This window comes from Euprymna scolopes, chromosome 22 (genome assembly GCF_053919585.1).
Source record: "Euprymna scolopes isolate OS-2025 chromosome 22, ASM5391958v1, whole genome shotgun sequence".
Classification (NCBI taxonomy): domain Eukaryota; kingdom Metazoa; phylum Mollusca; class Cephalopoda; order Sepiida; family Sepiolidae; genus Euprymna; species Euprymna scolopes.
Window position 1 is genome coordinate 20196836 of NC_136503.1, and position 19228 is coordinate 20216063.

Below are 19228 nucleotides of genomic sequence, written 5' to 3' on the forward strand. Positions count from 1 at the left end.
CAAGTCAAAACAAGGCTTAGAATACATCATTCAAGTTCATAAATTTTTAGTTAAGTATAGGAAAACGTTTTTTAAGCGTAAAACATTATTATACTATCGTTTTTTGGTTGAAATTTGCCAACCAAAAAAATGGTGAAATAATATTTTTCTTTGTTTAGTCTCCTTTTTTAATTAAAGAGAGGAGAAGGGGCTGCTTTTGACGAGAATATCATAAATTTGAGTTATGTGCCTTTGACTTCATTCTCCACTTGTGATGGTGATTTCTGCTCGAACCTAATTTACATTTCGGTGTTTCACATGTTCGGTGAAACTTAGTTTGTGTTTAATGTTATTTTGTTTTTATTTTATTTTATTTCTTCTTCTTCTATCTTCTTCTTCTTCTTCTTCTTCTTTTTCATGATGATGATGATATACTCACAGGAGTTTTCACACATGTCATCAGTGATTATTCATTGAACCAGTGATGTTTCTGGAGTTAGAGTGACAACAAGTTTCCCCAGATTTCCAGTGTTCTTAACCTTTGTAGAGGACTAGGACATATAAATCCTAATCCCGTTACAAAATAAAATAATGAAACGAATGGAATGAAGGAAACAATAACTCAATTGCGGGATGGAATAAACATGTCGTTTATTTTCTGTTGAAAATAAAAATGTTTTAGGTGTAACACATGTTCATTCAGCCGTTGACGACTACATGCGTGGAAAAGAAAGGGATGAAGTCGAGGACGAGAAATGGCCGTCCCCGCACGTAGAAAGGAAAATTAGGAAGGGAGTGTCTGCCTCAGCAAAATTGTGCGTTCATGATAGCAGTCATCCACGTGGAAAAGTCTTCAAACCAAGAGCTATGGACGCCGAACTTGCCTGATTTCGTCAACCAGGCAAAAGGGAAGAAAGAGGAAGTTGAATAGTGTTGTGGACTTTTATATTGGGGTGAGTGTTCTGACTGCGCATATCTGGAATTCCTTTCAGGGGAAGTGACTTTCGCATGTGTGCGTACTTGTGCGTATATGTGTGTATGTTAGCGCATGTGTGTGTGTGTGTGTGTGCGCGTGAATGTGAGTGTATATACGTGAACGTGAATATATGTACGTGTCTGTGCGTATGTGCGTGCGTACATACGGGTGTGTGTATGAGGATGTGTATATGCATGTGTGTGCGTGCATATGTGCGTGCGTACATGTGGGTGTGTATATGTGAGGGAAAACATGTTCAAACACTTTGTTATCACACCAGCTGCTGTCAACGGCTACTGGTCTTCTCTGGAGTTTAAATGGCAATAAGCTTCTCCAAAAGTCCCAGTACTCTCCGCATCTACTCCAGTAGAGATCTCATTAGTGCACTGCCTCCTCTGTTTTTCTATCCTTCTTGATCTTTCATGACTATTTAATGTGGTATCAGTCAAAGACATTGTTCTTGTTGCTTGTTTGTTTGGGTTTTTGGATGGGTGGTAGTTTATGAAATTTCTCAGTTTCAGTTCCCTTGTGTTTATGTGGTGTTTTTCTTTCTATATTTTTGTTTTATTTCTATTGCACATTTCGTGTTGGTTGGTTTCTGCTTCAAGGATTTTCTTAAGATTTCAGCTTTCATCATTGTTGTCTGTTGTATAAGTCTCAGTCTTCCCTTTGTACTAATTCTTCCCAGGGTTTTTGGGGTCTTAAATTCATTTTCTCCCTGTTCCATATCTCTTTCAGTTCTCTAGCAAGTTCCATGTATTGCTTTGTTTTCTGTTTCTTTGATCTTGATCCTGTTATCTGCGGAGACGATAAAATTTATGATTTGGCACGTTAGGGTGGAATGATAAAATTGTCGCCCTAGAAAAGATGACATGATCCCATTTCCGTTTGATGAAAACTGGTTTTCTTTTTTTGTTGCAGACCATGTACTAGTTGCCCAGTTGTGTAAAAATCCCAAGAGCGATAGAAACCTTCTATCATGTCTGAAAGTGACACAATGTTCAGCGAGTAAGATCGAATATGCACCACTGTACAACTCATGCTCTGCACTGATCCAAGTTATGACGACAGAACCATTGCCAGCACCCTCAAAATATATTGTTGGATTGCCACGAATACCAGGGATATTCCCAGAATGATGAAAACAAAGTTTCCGGCCACAGCTATGAACTTTGGTGTAGTTTCATGTGAGGGCCACATCATGCCACCTCACATCTTCGAAGTCGGCTTGAAAATCAACACCAAAGTGTACCTGGATGTGCTGAAGAGTGGGGTGATCACCTGGTGCAATCAGATGGCCGCTAGTAGAATCTGGGTGTGGCAGCAGGACTCGGTGCTGGCCCACAAATCCAAAGAGGCCCAGGCTTGGCTTCAGGAGTGCTACGACTTTGTACCCTTCTCTCACTGACCATCCCTCCTCCCCCAACCAGAACCTGCTGGACTACTTCATTTCGTCATACGTCAAGAACATCACCAACATGACTGCCCACAACACTAAAGCCAGCCTGATCGCCACCATCTGCCAAATATTTGCCAAGCTCCCACCGGTGCTTGTGGAAAAGGCATGCTCCCAGTTCTGGACCAGTATCGAGGCAGTGATTAAGGCTAAAGGCAGCTATATTGAATAGATGTCAGCTCTACTACATAATCAAGTTACCCAAATTGATTTTTTCAATAAAAGTTTTAAAATAAAGCTGTAGTGTTGTTTTCTTTAGAACGATACTTTTATTGTTCTACATTGTATTATTATATTTGGTTTCCTTGCTTGGATGAGTTTATCTGTTTGTACCTCATTGTCCCAGATAAATTTATGATTTTCGTTTTCCAGTATTGTTTATACCATTTGCTTGCATGTTCAATCTTCAGTCTTTTACATAGTTTTCAGTGCATTCCGGCATCACATTTCCTGAGTATGTATTTGCCATCATAGCTATGATAAACAGCAGATGTAATAAAGATTTTCCTCGATGCACGTACACCCCACGCACAAGCTTCCACCACACAAACAAGGGAAATTATAAGAAATGAAAAATAAACAATCACTGACTTACAAAGAAGTGAAGTGAAAAGAAGAAAATAAAAATAAAAATAAAAGATAAAAGTATTAAGCACGGTTTGATTGCTAAGAAAAAGTAAGAACACCAATATACCCTGGCACCACAAATTACCTCTGAACTAAAATACCTCACAATCAGTGAAAATATACTTGATAAATATGACCATAAAATTTCCAATTGCGATTAGCTCATTGAGAAATAATAATGTGAAATCAACTGAACAACTTGTAAACCCCCTCTCTCTTCTCTCCTCTCTCCTCTCTCTCTCTCTCTCTCTCTCTCTCTCTCTCTCTCTTCTATTTCTGTTTTCACTGTTACTCTTTTCCTCTTTTTTTCACTTTTTCGTTCCCCTAGTTTCGTTCACCACACTCTTCAGAACATCCAGGTACACTCTGGTGTTGACTTTCAAGCTGACTTCAAAGATGTGAAGTGGCACGATGTGGTGCTAACTTGAAACCACACCCAAGACCATAACCAAGGACGAAAACTTTGTTTCCATCACTCTAGTGCTGACAATGGTCCCATTGTCATAACTTGGATCGGTAGAGAGCATGAGTTGTACAGCGGCGCATCTCCAATCTTGTTCGTTGAACATTGTGTTATTTTCAGATATGATAGAAGACCCCTATCGCGCTTAGGATTTGTACACAACTGGTCAACTAGTAGATAGTCTGCAACAAAAAAGAAAACAGGTTTTCATCAAACGGAAAAGGAATCATGTCGTCTTTTCTAAGGCGACAATTTTATCTTTCCACCCCGTACTAGCTGTAGATAAATGAGCATTAACATTTCGGTAATTTTTATACAAATTTTATTTATCTTTAAATGTGAACGTAAAGAAATGAAAAGAAAGAACGAATTAATTTTTCACTTGCAATTTAGAAATAGATCGCAGCTTGTTGAACATCAAAAAACGAACATTTGAACACAATTTTATTTGTAAATATTTGTCAAGGAAATGATACAATATTGTGAAATAGAAGTATTCGTTATATTAAAATCAAGATAATTTATTTAATTAAACAAAGACAAACAATAGCAAATAATAGATAATTAATAAAATGTCCTTCTACAAAACCAATATGCCGATATCGTATATATACATAAGCAGTATATGAAAAAGATGAGGCGTTCATAGTGTAGATTGAATTATCGGACTTTTGACCTTACTTCGAGAAATAGGTGTAACTTTCATATTTCATTTGCGTCGACATAAGGTAATACGAAATAGAAAAGGGAGATAACTTCGTTAAAGAATCTAAGGGAGATAAGGAAAAACCGATTTGGAATTTTTTTTTTTAGTATTTCTGCATTTACCGGCCCGTGATTTCCACGAAGTTACTCGGGTGTTCCTGACAGATGACGGGAATAAGCGGAAAATACCGCTACAAGCAAATGACAAATTGTAAACAGAAAAACATGGAAATACAAATAAATATAAAAGGTAACATGAACCCACCGTAAGTCTAATGAAGAAATATATTTTTTTTTATTCATTTGCGGTAATCATGAAGAAAGAGAGAGCCTTTTTCCTCTGTTTGCCTATAGGTGGCGTTAATGTCTGTCCACCCAGTTACGGAAGCACAAAATGTATATAATGGCACCGTTGAAATAAAAATAAATGTTTTTGTTATATTTTAATTTTAAACATGTTTTTTTTTTTTGTTTTTTTACAAACATATTTAAGTTTTTTGTTTTTTTCAAACATACTTACGTTTTTTTTTTTTGTTTTGTTTTTGCAAACATTTACGTTTTGTTGCTGGTTTATTTTCAAACATTTACGTTTTTTTTTTTGTTTTAATTTTAATTTTTTTTTTTTTTTTGCAAGCATAAATTAAATGTTTTTGCTATATTTTTCTTTTAAACATATTTATGGGTACAACCGTTTTTCCGCGAGTATTTTTTACGTTCTTATAACAAAATCAACGTTTTTTCTTTTATCATTTTTTTATGGACCCCAACCCTTTTTTCTTAATTTTTTTTTTATTTTACCTTTTCCGCGAGTATTTATATATATATTTGAAAAAGGATATTGTAAAACCTGAATCTTACTTGAAACTACTATCAAAAAATAGCGCGGTACAATAAGTGCATAAGCAAACTTTTCTAAAAGAAAAATATTTCAAAAATATTTAGTTTATGCCTGCAAAAAAACAAAACAAAAAAAAAACGTAAATGTTTGAAAAAATAAAACTTAAATATGTTTGCAAAAAAACAAACAAAAAAAAACATGTTTAAAATTAAACATTTATTTTTATTTCAACGGTGCCATTATATACATTTTGTGCTTCCGTAACTGGGTGGACAGACATTAACGCCACCTATAGTCAAACGGAGGAAACAGGCTCTCTCTTTCTTCACGATTACCTCATTTGCTTTGTAAAAAAAAATCTTGGTACTTGTTTAATTTAATCAAGATGTAGCAATCGCTATATACGTCTGGAACAAATCTTCGGCGGAAACATTTCGGGTTTGTATTACTGTACGCATAGATTCAAAACAGTTGTCAAAAAACAAATATATAACAAATAAATGTTATCAAAGGCAAGATAAGTTACTTTTCTATCAAACTGGATATATTTTTTGTGTTTTTATTCAATGTAACATGTTTATTCAGCTTGAAAAACGTACATTGTTTACCGATGTATTGGAAAATTCAAAATTGCGCCCGATTCTCTCTTTAACACGGTAAGTTTGGGAAAAGTGTTATAAATAATAAACTGGACAAAATACTATTAAAAAACTACCGAATATATGTCAAGTTATGTCACGGTATTGAGCGAATTTCTAACAGTATTTTGTTTAGTTTATTCTGATTATGAATTAGTAAATACTGACTCACACCCCAATAGCCTACAGTGAGGTTTTTTTTTTTGCTGTTTTTATTTTTTGGGGATGTGTGGGTGTTGATTATATATGGGAATAGCAGTTCAAAATAACTTGTTGAAAAGAGTTAATTCTCGTTCGATATGGTAACTTTCCATGCTGAGAATTTAGGTGTATGGCGCGCGTGAAGTCATGTTGGTGCTTTAACATCCCACAAGACAATCAGACAGTGATGATATTTACTCATAGAATTGCATTCTGGACTGATTCGATTTTCGCAGGCACAAGCTTACATACCTGTGTTCTAGAACATTCCAAACTATTTGTTGTATTACTGCATGCGAAACGTAACATAGTTCCTTTATTGCATGTGTACAAATAGGCAAATTACAACATTGTAAGCTTGCACGTACTTCATATGCATACGTGTTGAATATGGTGATTGCTATAAAATGTCTCTGCCAAAGATTTGTTCCAGCCATATGTAGTGGTCGCTACAAAGATATTAAAAAATGAAAATATTAAAAAAAAATTATATTATACACACTCGTTTTGGAATTAAGTTCTCATTAAAAAAAACACTTAATTTGATCAAGCAGATTTTTTTTTTACAGAGGAAAATCAAATTGTTATGAGATCGATCGTATCCCACGATTTTGCCTGTTTCATGGATGAGAAGGGGAGGGTACCAAGGATAACTCCATCACACCTTTAAATTTGTCAAAATTTGACGAGATTATTTTGAAACATGGGCAGATAAATAGTTTTATTTTTTTTACTTATTTTACAGAGTTTCTCTGTCCTTTTTTAATCCCTTTTTAACTTCGTCCTTTCGTTATTGCGCAAAATAGGCAAAATGGCCGGGATATGATCGATGTCATTAAGATTTGATTTTCCTCTGTAAAAAAAAAAAAAAAAAAAAACTACTTGATCAAATTATTACGTGAAATTTTTTTATGAGAACTTAATTCCATAACAAGTATATACAATATAATTTTTTTGGTAATCTCCAAAAATACCGTTAGGGCTTACAACATGGTCGCCAGAAGAGTCAACAAAAAACTGCGAATAAAATATATAAAACTCGTAATTTCTGTTTTTAAAGTGGGTTGTCAATTTTCTTTATGAAATATACTTCCAAAATAAACTATTACAGTCGTTTAAAACATAATAGAAGTATTATTTTTTTATTTTTTAAAAACAATGTTTACAAAATGTCTACGAACGTGCGTAGACATTTTGTAAACATTGTTTTTAAAAAATAAAAAATAATACTTCTATTATGTTTTAAACGACTGTAATAGTTTATTTTGGAAGTATATTTCATAAAGAAAATTGACAACCCACTTTAAAAACAGAAATTACGAGTTTTATATATTTTATTCGCAGTTTTTTGTTGACTCTTCTGGCGACCATGTTGTAAGCCCTAACGGTATTTTTGGAGATTACCATTTTTTTTTTAATGTCTTGATTAAACTAAACAAATGTTATATATATTATTTAATTGGAATTCATTATTGAGATGAGTATTATTTATTAATTTATTTATTGCGGACTATTATCCTCATCTTTTTTTAGTTGTTGTTTCACAACGTTTCGGCCAACCATTCCTCCGGCCTTCATCAGGTAGTAATCACGATGGGATAGGAACTCCAAATCTCCTAACTGCATTCTCAACAATTACTGCCTTCCATAGTTGTCGTCTCACCACGTTTTGGCCAAGTAAGCCTCTGAACGTCGTAAAACAACAACAAAAAAATGAGGCTAATAATCCGCAATAAATGAATAAATCTCATCTCAATAATGAATTCCAATTAAATAATATATATAACATTCGATACAAACCCGACCATGGAAGATAAAATAATAAATAAACGTGGATTTATAAGACCAAAAACGGTTCCAGGTGAGCATTGTCTGAATATAGCAGTTTCAATCCTACACAAAGCTGGCCAGAGGCTTACTTGGCCAAAACGTGGTGAGACGACAACAATTATGGAAGGCAGTAATTGCTGAGGATGCAGCTAGAAGATTTGGCGTTCCTATCCTGTCGCGGTTGCCACCTGATTAAGGCTGGTGGAATGGTTGGGCGAAACGTTGTGAAATAGCAACTAAAAACGCTGAGGATAATAAATAAATTAATAAACTAAACAAATACCAAAATTTTGGCGAACCTGAAGAATCTCGGCTCCTCTCTCTATTTTTCTTGTATTTTCGTCTTTTTTTTTTCAATTTTTTCAGCGTATTATTATTGAATAGACATTAGTCTACCAGATTATCAAAAACAGGGCAAAAAAATTCAATATTTAAATATTCGTATGAAATGCTTTGTTTTTAATGCAGCTTTCTAGTTATTCGATCACCTATTTTAGAACCACTCGATGTCATAGGCCAAATTTCGCAAAGTTAACCATTTTTCTAAGTAGTTTAGTCTTTTCTTAATTTCGCTTTTTTTTTTTTTAAATAATCACAAAAAAGGCTAAGCTGCTTTAAAAAGGCTAAATTCGCAAAATTTGATCTAAAAACGTCGAGTTGTTCTAAAATGAATGATCGATTTACTGAAACGTTGCATTTGAAACTGAACACACTCACAAATATTTAAATATCGACTTTTTATTTTCATTTATTTATTTATTTATTTTGTAAATCTGATAGACTAGCGTCCATTTGATAATCCACTGAAAAAATTGAAAATAAAGATGAAAATAAAAAACAGGGAGAGGGGCAAGATTTTTCAGGTTCGCCAAAATTTTCTGTTGAATAAAAGTTGTTTTATTTCGATTTTGTTTTTTGTAGTTTTAACCAAAAGTTTTTTAATAAAACTTTTAAGGAAGAAATATTTTTGTGTATTTTTTTTTCCATGAAAACAGCTAAAAAAAAATGGAAGAAAAATTGTAAGAAAAATTTTTTTTTTTTTCAGAAATGTTTTTTTTTCTTTTACTGTTTGGTGGTTGAGAGAGAAATCTGTTACAGGTCAGGAAATATTTCCTTTCTCTCCAAAAAGGATGAATTAGAAATACTGTCTCCTTCCATTTCTTTTATTTTATATTATTTATTTATTTTTTTTTTTTGATCTCTGAATAATTTATATAAATTTTTAATTTAATTTTCTTCCAATTTATATATTTACAAAAAGAAGGTCGGAAGTTACATCGACTGAAAGGTCGGAAGTTACATCGACTGAAACGTTGTGAAAATCAAACTCAAGATGAGAACAGTAGTCCAATGAATCCAAATAATACAAATAACCAATCCTCATCTCAAAAATGCAGAAACTTCAACTTGGAAGAGATAATTGTTTTTTATTGAGAAGATGGCCCTATAGTCCGAGAAAGGAAGGTTAAAGAAAGGCGTTTAGTAACTTGTTGGCTGTCAAGATATGTCCATCAGACTTATAAGGAATAGTCCTTATAAAGTAACAGTTTTCAAAAGGATATAGGAGAGTTTATTTACTAGATGGCAAATATTCAGAGTTCACATTAACTCCTATTTTGTTTTCTTGTTTTTGTTTCTAGAAGAGTTCTTTGTGTTCGTAATAATATCCTCCTCCCAAAGGCATTTTCAGCATATTCTTTTATTTATAGGTAATCCCACTTTCTTTTTAGTCGCATGCAAGCGACTCTATAAGTCACTCCGTGAGTCTGTCGATCAGTCGATCGGTCGGTCGGTCTGTTCGTAACACTTTTGTGCTTGGCCTTTTGGCCAAGACCAAAGTGTAGTATCTGTTCTTACTACATGCTGTACTTATGTTTTTAACTTTGTGATATAAAGTGGGGGATCACTTTTCTGTATTAATTTAATGTAAGATGATCACCCACTTTACAACCAGTCAGTCTCAAAGCCATTCAAGTCATTCTCCAGATCATTCAAGTTGTTTTTGAAAGATTCCAGTTATTTTTTAAGCATTCAAGTCATTCTTAAGGTCATTCAATTCATCCTTAAGCTCATTAAAGTCATTCTAAGTCATTTACTTTTTATTTATTTAAGTCATTTCAGCCCATTTTTCGGTCATTTTAGTTTATCTTTAAGAATTTCATGTCAATCTTACATTCACTCATTCATTCATTACACGAGAGCACGCGACTAATGGCTATCGGCCTAATTTAAACATGGTTTAGCACCACAAGCTTTTTCTTTATTAACTTTCTTGCATGAAATCTTTCATGTTTGAGAAAAGCAGATTCACCAAATGAACAAGTTCTTTCTCCTTTACTAGAGAAGAAAATTAAGTGAATTAATCCAAATAGTCCTCACACTTATAGTGGTAACAAGTGAGAAATTTGTCACGTACTCACAAAAGTCTTCCTTTCAAGTGGATTAAAAAAGATAAATTTCCAGTTTCCAGCAGAATTTCATGTCTTTTTTTTTTTTGTTTTTGTTGTTGTTTTTTTTTCTTGTAGCTTAGAAAATTCTTGAGACAAATTTTCGATTCCTCGTTCCATAATTATCCCTTCCGGGATAATTAAATATTCATATCTCTCTGCCATAATTCAAATTTACAATTAAATTTTATGTCTTTAGTTAAGACAGAATTGATGAGTGGCTTCGATAAGTTTTCTGGTCTCTGTTTTCTTACCCAAGACCTCGACAAAATATGTCAGGTAACTTATACATACTTAACACGTCTTTCTTCTAAAACATATTTTTAGCAACTGATTTTTTTAATTCGAATTCATCAGCATTGATCAGAAAAACAAGTGACTCATCCAATCAGAGAGCTGACTGGGATCACATGCTGTTAAAGAAGAGGAAATAGAATAAATCAGAGCGAGGGGGGAGAAGAAGAATAAGAGAAAGAAGAAAAAAAGAAAGGATGTAAATAAAATTGCTACACATTTCATATCGCTTTCTCATTGGTTATTCGTTTCTACCATTGATATCTGCTAAAGTGTTTCGTCATATCGCATTGCGATTGACCGTCTCTGGTTATTCCCATCATCTGCAGACCACATCCGAGTAACTTCATAGAAATCATAGGTTGGTAAATGTAGAAGTACACAATTTTTTTTCCTATTTTTAATTTGTAATTAAAATACAAACATTTATTTATTTATTTAGCACTTCTTTGGTTTTCATTTTTGGAAGAATTTGATTCGATACTAGGGAGGCAATCACAAAAATTTATGGAACAAAGCAAATACATTAATACAGTAACACTGTAACATAATGGAAAGCATTAGTTACAAAGCAAATACATTAATACAGTAACACTGTAACATAATGGAAAGCATTAGTTACAAAGCAAATACATTAATACAGTAACACTGTAACATAATGGAAAGCATTGAATAGCCACCCCCTTTTTGTCTCGACTTCGTTGAGATATACTCTTTTCTTTACTTCTAACGTTGTGTAGTACATTAACAGGGACTCATGTTGGGGACATAACGGAGCATGTACGACGGGTTACATATAATACATGAATGACGATGGTGATAACAATTCTTAGGGGACATTTATAACAGTTCTTACAACACATATAGAGGGGAGGAGATACTTCACTTATGATGATGGTGGGAGGACACATAATACTTGGAAGGGTTGTACAAGAGTTCTTACAAGATGATGATAAACTCATTTACCTTTTCGGTTGTAAGAAATGACGACACAAGACAACAGTTACAAACAGTTGATTTTTTTTATTCTTCAATCGACTGATCGGTGGTGTCAGGAATTCAAACTTTGATTTACATGGTCTATTTTTCCTCCCTTCAATTCTAAGGGATTCTCCTCTCCAACTGACTCTAACTCATCAACTTTAACCCATCAACTCCTGACTGATAACTCCAAACTGACTTCTAACTTCGAACGTTTAGATTCCTATATTGAGAAATCGCCTTTGTTTATGACGTCAGAAGTGTGGGTTTTCAAACAGGACTAATTTTCACATAGCTTTATATATGTTTGTCCAAACACACTTTTGGAAAACAAAAGAATCCTCACTTCTGATTCTAACCTATTTTTTAAAATATATTTTTAATCTGCATTGCCCATTCTTTTAACTGACATATTTAATATTCAGATTTCTAAAAGAATGGACAATCGACTCTTTTTCCGACATAAACACGATTTAACTTTTTCTAATAGAATTAACAATGAACTTAATTTCTAACATTCCATTTTTCATTATCTTTAACACTTGCCTACAGGGTTCGATTCTAGCCTTATCCTAATATCATTTTCACTTATCTAGTATCTCTTGTTACTTACATGAGAAAGGACAGCCCTTCTATGTAACACTAAAAGTAATTTAGAGTTTTCACAGAAACGTTTTAACTGAATATTTTTTAACCAATGCAAATCGTTTTAAACACAATAAGTAACAAGCCTATGTCAAATTAACAAACCTTTTAAAAAGAGTTTGCCAAAGATTAAATCCGGCACAGTTCGAAGGAGTTAAAAACATATGCTCACAAACCCCCTCTCTTGTGGCTTTCGCCAGTGGGGAGGATGAAAAAAATAATTCAAAACTCACACACCCATTCATATGTGCTAATAAGAGATTAGGTGAACAGAAACAAATTGCCACTCACTCACATGCACTAACAGAACAATGTAAACCAACACACACACATAATACCACGCTGCCTAATACTTACATATGGATATTCACACGAACAAATATGTAGACATACACATCCTTGGTCCTCGTATAAATTAAAAAGAAAATATGAAATTTAACTTGATGTGCGATTATGTGTGAACGCTTAAAATTTCATACAGAAATCTTTGTTTGTTTGTTTGCATGTTGTTTTCTTCTTTGTTTTGTGTTTTAGTAAAAAAAAACTTGCCCTTCATGACACCAAAAACTAACACTGAATCCAGAGTAACAATACAAAACATATAGTAGTTTTTTTTATTTGCTTTTAACATTGATATTTTTTGTTGATTTTAATGGAATGCTTAAAAGTCAGATTCGCCTGTTTTCTATAAAATAATAATCTTAAAATAGTAAAAATCTTTTGTCTGTAAGAAAATTACAAATGGCCCCTTCGATAAACTCGTTGGATTAAATTTCGATTTTCAAGACTTTAAAAAGTAACTTGTTTTTTTTTTATTTCAACACAAAAAATTAAATTTAAGTCGAATAATTAGTTTAATTGTTTGATTTGTATTGTTTTTAAATTAAATTTTATTGAATTTATAGAATAAAAGACAACGAAATGGAGTTCCATTCTTTATTCAAAAACAACTTTATTTTATCCTTGTTTTATCGTTATTTCCATGGCAGGTGCTCGTCTAAACTCCAATCTCTGGTCCCCCCTCACCAATCTTTCACGAAAAACACCCGTCTAGCTGAATCCACTGTGAAAAATTTCCCCCACTCTATATCTGTGCCTAAATCAAAACGCAGATTCCATGAACAAAGCTTCATTCTTAGAACTGCATGCCTGTGGAACTCTGTTCCATCTACCTGCTTCCCACCGGACTACAACTTGGATGTCTTCAAGTCCAATGTTAACAAATTCCTAATGAACCGCCCCCTTAAGTAAACACTTCATCAAATCTCCACACTAACGTAATGTACTAGCAATAACCCTTATCCCTGAGTGGCTTCCGGGCCTTGATAAGTGGTGATCACTGTGTAAAAAAAAAAAAAAAAATTGTTATCTTTGTTAGTAGCGTGTACAAGAGAGAAACGGGTTAGTAGCAGGAAGTCTTCTTGTGTGTAAAGATAGATTTAATATTATACCGGCTTCTTTATACACTTGTAGTAGTCAGAATAAAGAATTAGACAGTTCTGCGACATAAATAAGCTAATCTGGTTAATGGAAAAAGAAAAGGAAAGGTATTCAGTGTGCATCTAGTGAGTAGTCCTGTAACTTGTAAAGAAAGTTTGTGCGTGTAGCACGTGTTGTGGACAAAGGATTAAAGAGTCCTGCAACGTAAATTAGTTATAGGTCTATAGAAAGAGAGAGGAAAGTGTTCAGTATATACTTGTAGGAGCGTGCGCCTGGTAGTAGAGACAGGGCAAATGGTAGAAAAGCGTACGCGTGTGAAGCGCATATGGAAGCAAGTTTTGACGATAGCCATGTTGGCTTGTGGTACTCATGTTCGCCTGGGGCAAAAGCCCCCAGGCAATGTTTTCTGCCAGCCAGCAGGGAGAAAAAGAGAAGGAAGAGTTGCCGATTTTGCCTTTTATGTACTTGGTCACGTGATTGAGAGCTGGCTTGTGATTGGACAAGCCAGAGAGATGATTTCGCCCCTGCCTGCTATTGTAGCAAGTTTCGACTGCTACAAATTGCTAACATTAACATCAAATTATTTCCTAGTTATTTCCCACTATCTTATTTTGAAATGAAATTGCAACATTTTCCGAACAAATGGGCATTTTTTTTCTTAAAGACCACCTGAAATGAAATAATATTTTGAAATAGTTTGTTTTAAGTTGGGCAGCACTTTTTATACCTTTCACTGCCCGCCACCAATCACAGTCAATGATTTTTCTCACTTGATTCAAATTAACCAATCAATGGTAACCATTTAAAATGGATAAAATCGTTTGCTTTAAATGTTTAAAAGATGAAAACGTGTTTATTTTTACACCAGTTTTTGAATGTTTGCCAATTTTGCAATATTTTGCTTTTTGTTTATTTTTATTTTATTTTTCAAAATAGAATCAACAATAAAGTGTAGTATCTGTTTTGATATCTGTTTTGATAGTATACTTTATCCTATTTTTTGTCCCTGCCCAGCGAAAAAGAAATCCTTCCAGACTGAGACAATTTTTATTTTTTGTCCCAACTAAGAGTGCCCTTTTCGATGTAACTGGATTTTCTGCACATAAAAATATTCAGGTTCTTGTTTAACTGCCTCTCTATGAGTGCAAAATTAAACACAAGGTTTTTAATGTGAGGAAAATTTAGTCTCCCCCCAAAAAGCTGACTCAGAACAGAAACAATAAGGTGCAACATTGTGGAAATAACACTCAAAATGAGAACAGTAGTCCAAATAATCCAATACGGATTATCAATCCTCATCTAAAAAAATTCAGAAACGTAATATCAAGGGGTTTAGTAACAATGGGTGTGACTGGTCAGAAAGTGATTATTTAAGAGGACGGCTCAACAAGAATTTGTTTACATTGGACTTGAATGTGACAATGTTATAGTCAGTCAGGAAGCAGCTCCATGGATTGTTTTTTATATATTTTAAACTATGATCCTGATCTTAGTTGTTATAGTCACATTTCATCAAGTTCTACTAAATGCACGTAGTATGACAAATTTTGGAAGATTTCACGTGAGAAAACTTAGAAACCGAAGTTACTTTTTAGAAAATATTATTCAACCATTCAAAAAAAAAAAAAGGAGAAAACGTACATATATCACGATAACATATATTTACATTCAAACGACAAACTATTAGCATCAGTCACTAGTTTGTTCTTGTACAAAGAATTAACAAAAGATATAATACATAAATAGATTATCACGGGAGGTAACTCTCAAATGAGTTATCTCCCATTCAGTTTGCAAACAACCAATCAAGATAACTAGAGATACATTATTTATTATTTATGGTTGATTATTAACATTATCATTCCTACAATTAGAGTCATCTCACCTTTCTTTATAAATAATAGTGTTCAATTCTTTTTTACTTAAACTAGTTAAGAGGGTATTGTATATGTGTTAATTCTTATAGTTCCTTGACCATTTGGTATCTCTACAACTTAAAAAGAAAAAAGGGAACAAATATGATGCATAGCTTATGATCCATACACTGTAAGACACTTTACGAAGAACTGTATTGATTTTTTTTATCTGATTGGAAAAATACTACAATACAAAAACAATGAAGAAATTATTTGAATGCATCGAGATATCATTTAATAGCAGACTTAAAGAAAATAATATCATTTAATGGCAGACTTAAAGAAAATAGGACTATACAACAAAATATAATCAAAATAAAGACAAGTATAACATATTTAATGTGTAAAATCACTCAAATACATGCAACTACTTTGAAACAAATGAGAAGCTAGTATATATATATATATATATATATATATATATATATATATATATACTAGTTGTACCCGGCCACGTGTTGCTGTGGTTCAGTTTGTTAAAATGGAACACATTCCTCAAGAAAAATAGCATTTTTTATTGTTTATTTACTTTTAATATTTTCTGCAATTTTTTCCCCTCCAAAAAAGATTCCTTTTTTACCATAAATTGTTAGGGGAACGGTTTTTTTGTTTGTCTTTTTTTAGGAAAAGTTGCACTTTTTTTTTTAAAGAAAATTGGCAGTAAACGTTTCTTTTTGCAAACGGAATTTTTATTATAAAAAGAAAAGCTGAATGCTTTATATGAACACTGTAAATAGTTAGGTGAAAGTAGAGGAAAGTTATTTTTTTAACTGTGCTCCTCCCCAACGAATACAATGCAAAGAATAACGGTGCTTCTACACTTTATTGTCGAAATTAGAGACTTCATTTTATTTGACGCACCTTCTGTACAAATCCTGGTTAAATTTAAACTGTAGAACGATTGCCGTTAAAACAAAAAATAAATAAATAAATAAAACAACCCACTTCCCCGTTAAAAAAAGAAAACAACAATCATTTAAATTAATTTGTTGTTGACCTTTCAAAGTTGCTTTAATTCAAATTAACGTTTCCAAATATTTATTTGTTCGAAAAAAAAAACACCAAAAAAAAAAAAAGAAAACTATTTTATAAAGATTCAATGTTGCTTTTATTCTTTTATTTGGTCGTCAAATGGCGCCCAGTTTAAACGATGATGAATATGTCATCTCATTTTTCCAATGAAACGGGTCTCGGAATAAACACCACAAACCTCCCCATGTTAAGAACGGGTTTCGGAATAGACACCCCTAATCTTGTCAGGGTACCCGAAAACCTAATGAAGTTGACATGTGTAATGTGAACGATGAGTTTGACGTAATGTAATAATGTACCGAATTGAAAAAGGAAGGAAAAGTCGATGTCCGTTGCATTTTTACCACAACTGTAAAGCATTTCATTCTATGCAAATGTTGCCTAACATAGTTTAATAATGTTCATAATATTTAATTATAAATAATAATTAGGTTTGGCAGTAAATTCCTAAACTCTTGTCACACTAAGTAATTTAGGTGACTGAAATAGGAATTGAAAGGTTAAGGACCAAATTTCCCATAAGTGAAAGAAAGTGTATGTAAACGTGAGGCAAAGAAAAAAGTTATGGCCGAAGCATGAAATAAAAAAATAAGAAAAGTATTAACTGGAGAACGATTGCAGTTAAAACAAAGAATAAATAAATGAAAAAAACAACCCACTCAGTCAAATGTATTTGTTGTTGACCTTTTCAATTTGCTTTAATAAAAACAGAAAACGTACCCAAAAAATTATTTGTAAGAAGAAGAAAGAAAAAAGTATTTTATAAAAATCCGATGTTGCTTGGATAACGAAATTCTTGTTTTAAAATTATAATTTGTCTACGCAATTTATGGCGAGCTTACCAATGCAGTTTAATGTAGAAGTTCACTAAATCCAATGTAAAAATCCAGTTAGAGATAAATCTAAGTTTTCTTGGTATAATTCAAAGATAATTAGTAAAGTCCTAAAGTAATGTAGTAAATATTACAAAAAAGAAAACACCTTGTTTGTGCTGAAAATAGCATCGGTAATGAAATTCATTTTGCTAGGACTTATAGCGTAACAATGTTAAAAATCGCAATGAAATCGGAAAAATGGAAACATGAAAGAAACAGAACGAAAGCATACGAAACACAGTAAAACGACACTGAGGTTTTTCGAGATGCATATAGAAATGCATTGTTTACATTTTTAAATGTAGTATTTCTCGATCCAAGTTGGTAAATATTTTAAAGCGATCATAAACTGATTTGTTAGTAATTGAAATTGATATTTTCGTAATCGCTTTATGTGAAAATTTGACATTTTACATTTTGTACTGCGATAACGGGAAAAATCAAAAATCATATTTAACTCTGTAATCGGAGAAATGGGAACAGAAAAACAAAGCATTGAACGAAACGAACGTAAATGTAAAGGAAACGATGTATTATATGTTAACAAAAAAAAAGGAAAAGGAATCACTTAGAAAAGGAGAGAACCATTTTTCTTTCCTGGTGTAATAATGTTCCGAAATAAAGTGTAAAGAAGCAATGTATAATTAGGTGTGGTGCATTTTCTGCAATACGAAGCATTTCAGTTTTTGTATGCAAATACAAAACCCGAAATCAGTGTGCGTTTGTTTTTGGTTCCTCGTGAAAAATGAAGCAGTGGTGTAAATGGGGAGCAGGCAAAGGAGGAATTAAATAGAGAGGAAAGATTTTACAAATTCCATTGATTCTTACAGGTTTTGGCAGTGAACTCTCACCAGAAAAAATATAGGAATGCACGATTATCGAGCTAGTGTAGAGGCCTATAACACACCTCATATAATGTGCTGCAGTTTGTGCATATTACATTTGCATGAAATGTCTTGAATTTTAATCCTATTAAGGTCAAACTCAGAAGGGAAAAATGACTTCATTTTATTTATATAGATAGATAGAAGAAGAAAATAGAGAAGAAGAGAATAGAAGAGAGATATATATATTACAAACGAGTCATCACTTATCAAGGCCCAGAGGCCACGCTAGGATAGAGGTTAATGAGTGTACAGTATTCAATGGGAAATATCGTAGTAATCGTTAGTAGTAGAAATTTGGTAAATTGGATTTGTTAAGTGAACAGCTCATCAAGAACTTGTTTACATTGGATTTGAAGACGACCATATTGTAGTCAGCTCGAAAGCAGGCAAATGGAACAGTTCTACAGGCATGCAGTTCTAAGAAAGAAGCCTTGTTCATGGAATCCATGTTTAGGTTTAGGCGTAAATAAAGAGTGGGAGAAATTATTGATCGTGGGACTACTATTTGGGACCATGCCTAGGAAAGATTAACAAGATGTTGGTTTACATTACATTTAAACTTCTGCATATCAGCACAGTCAGGGAAGTAGGTAACAGGAAGTAAATTCCAAAGTCTAGCTGTTCGAGGGAAGAAACTATTAAAATAGAAAGCTTTTTGGCATTTAGGGTCTTCAAGAGTGAAGGGGTGAGATTTTGTTGCTAAACAGGTTTGTCGGAGATATGTAATTCGAGGAGGCAGATGCGCAACGAGTTCATCAGAGCAGATTCCATTAACATATTTGTAAAGCAGGCACAGAGATGCAACATTGTGACGATGGGACAGAAGTTTGGGCTTAGTTGACAAAATGAGACCTATTAGATTGAAAACTTTTTGGACCCTATCCAAGAGGGACAGGCTAGTGTTACCATTGATGGCAATGTTCAAGGTCACAAAAAGGAAAGTAAAACCAGTATAATAGATGTGTCTAATGAAAAAATGTGGAAGCGGAGAGGGTTGG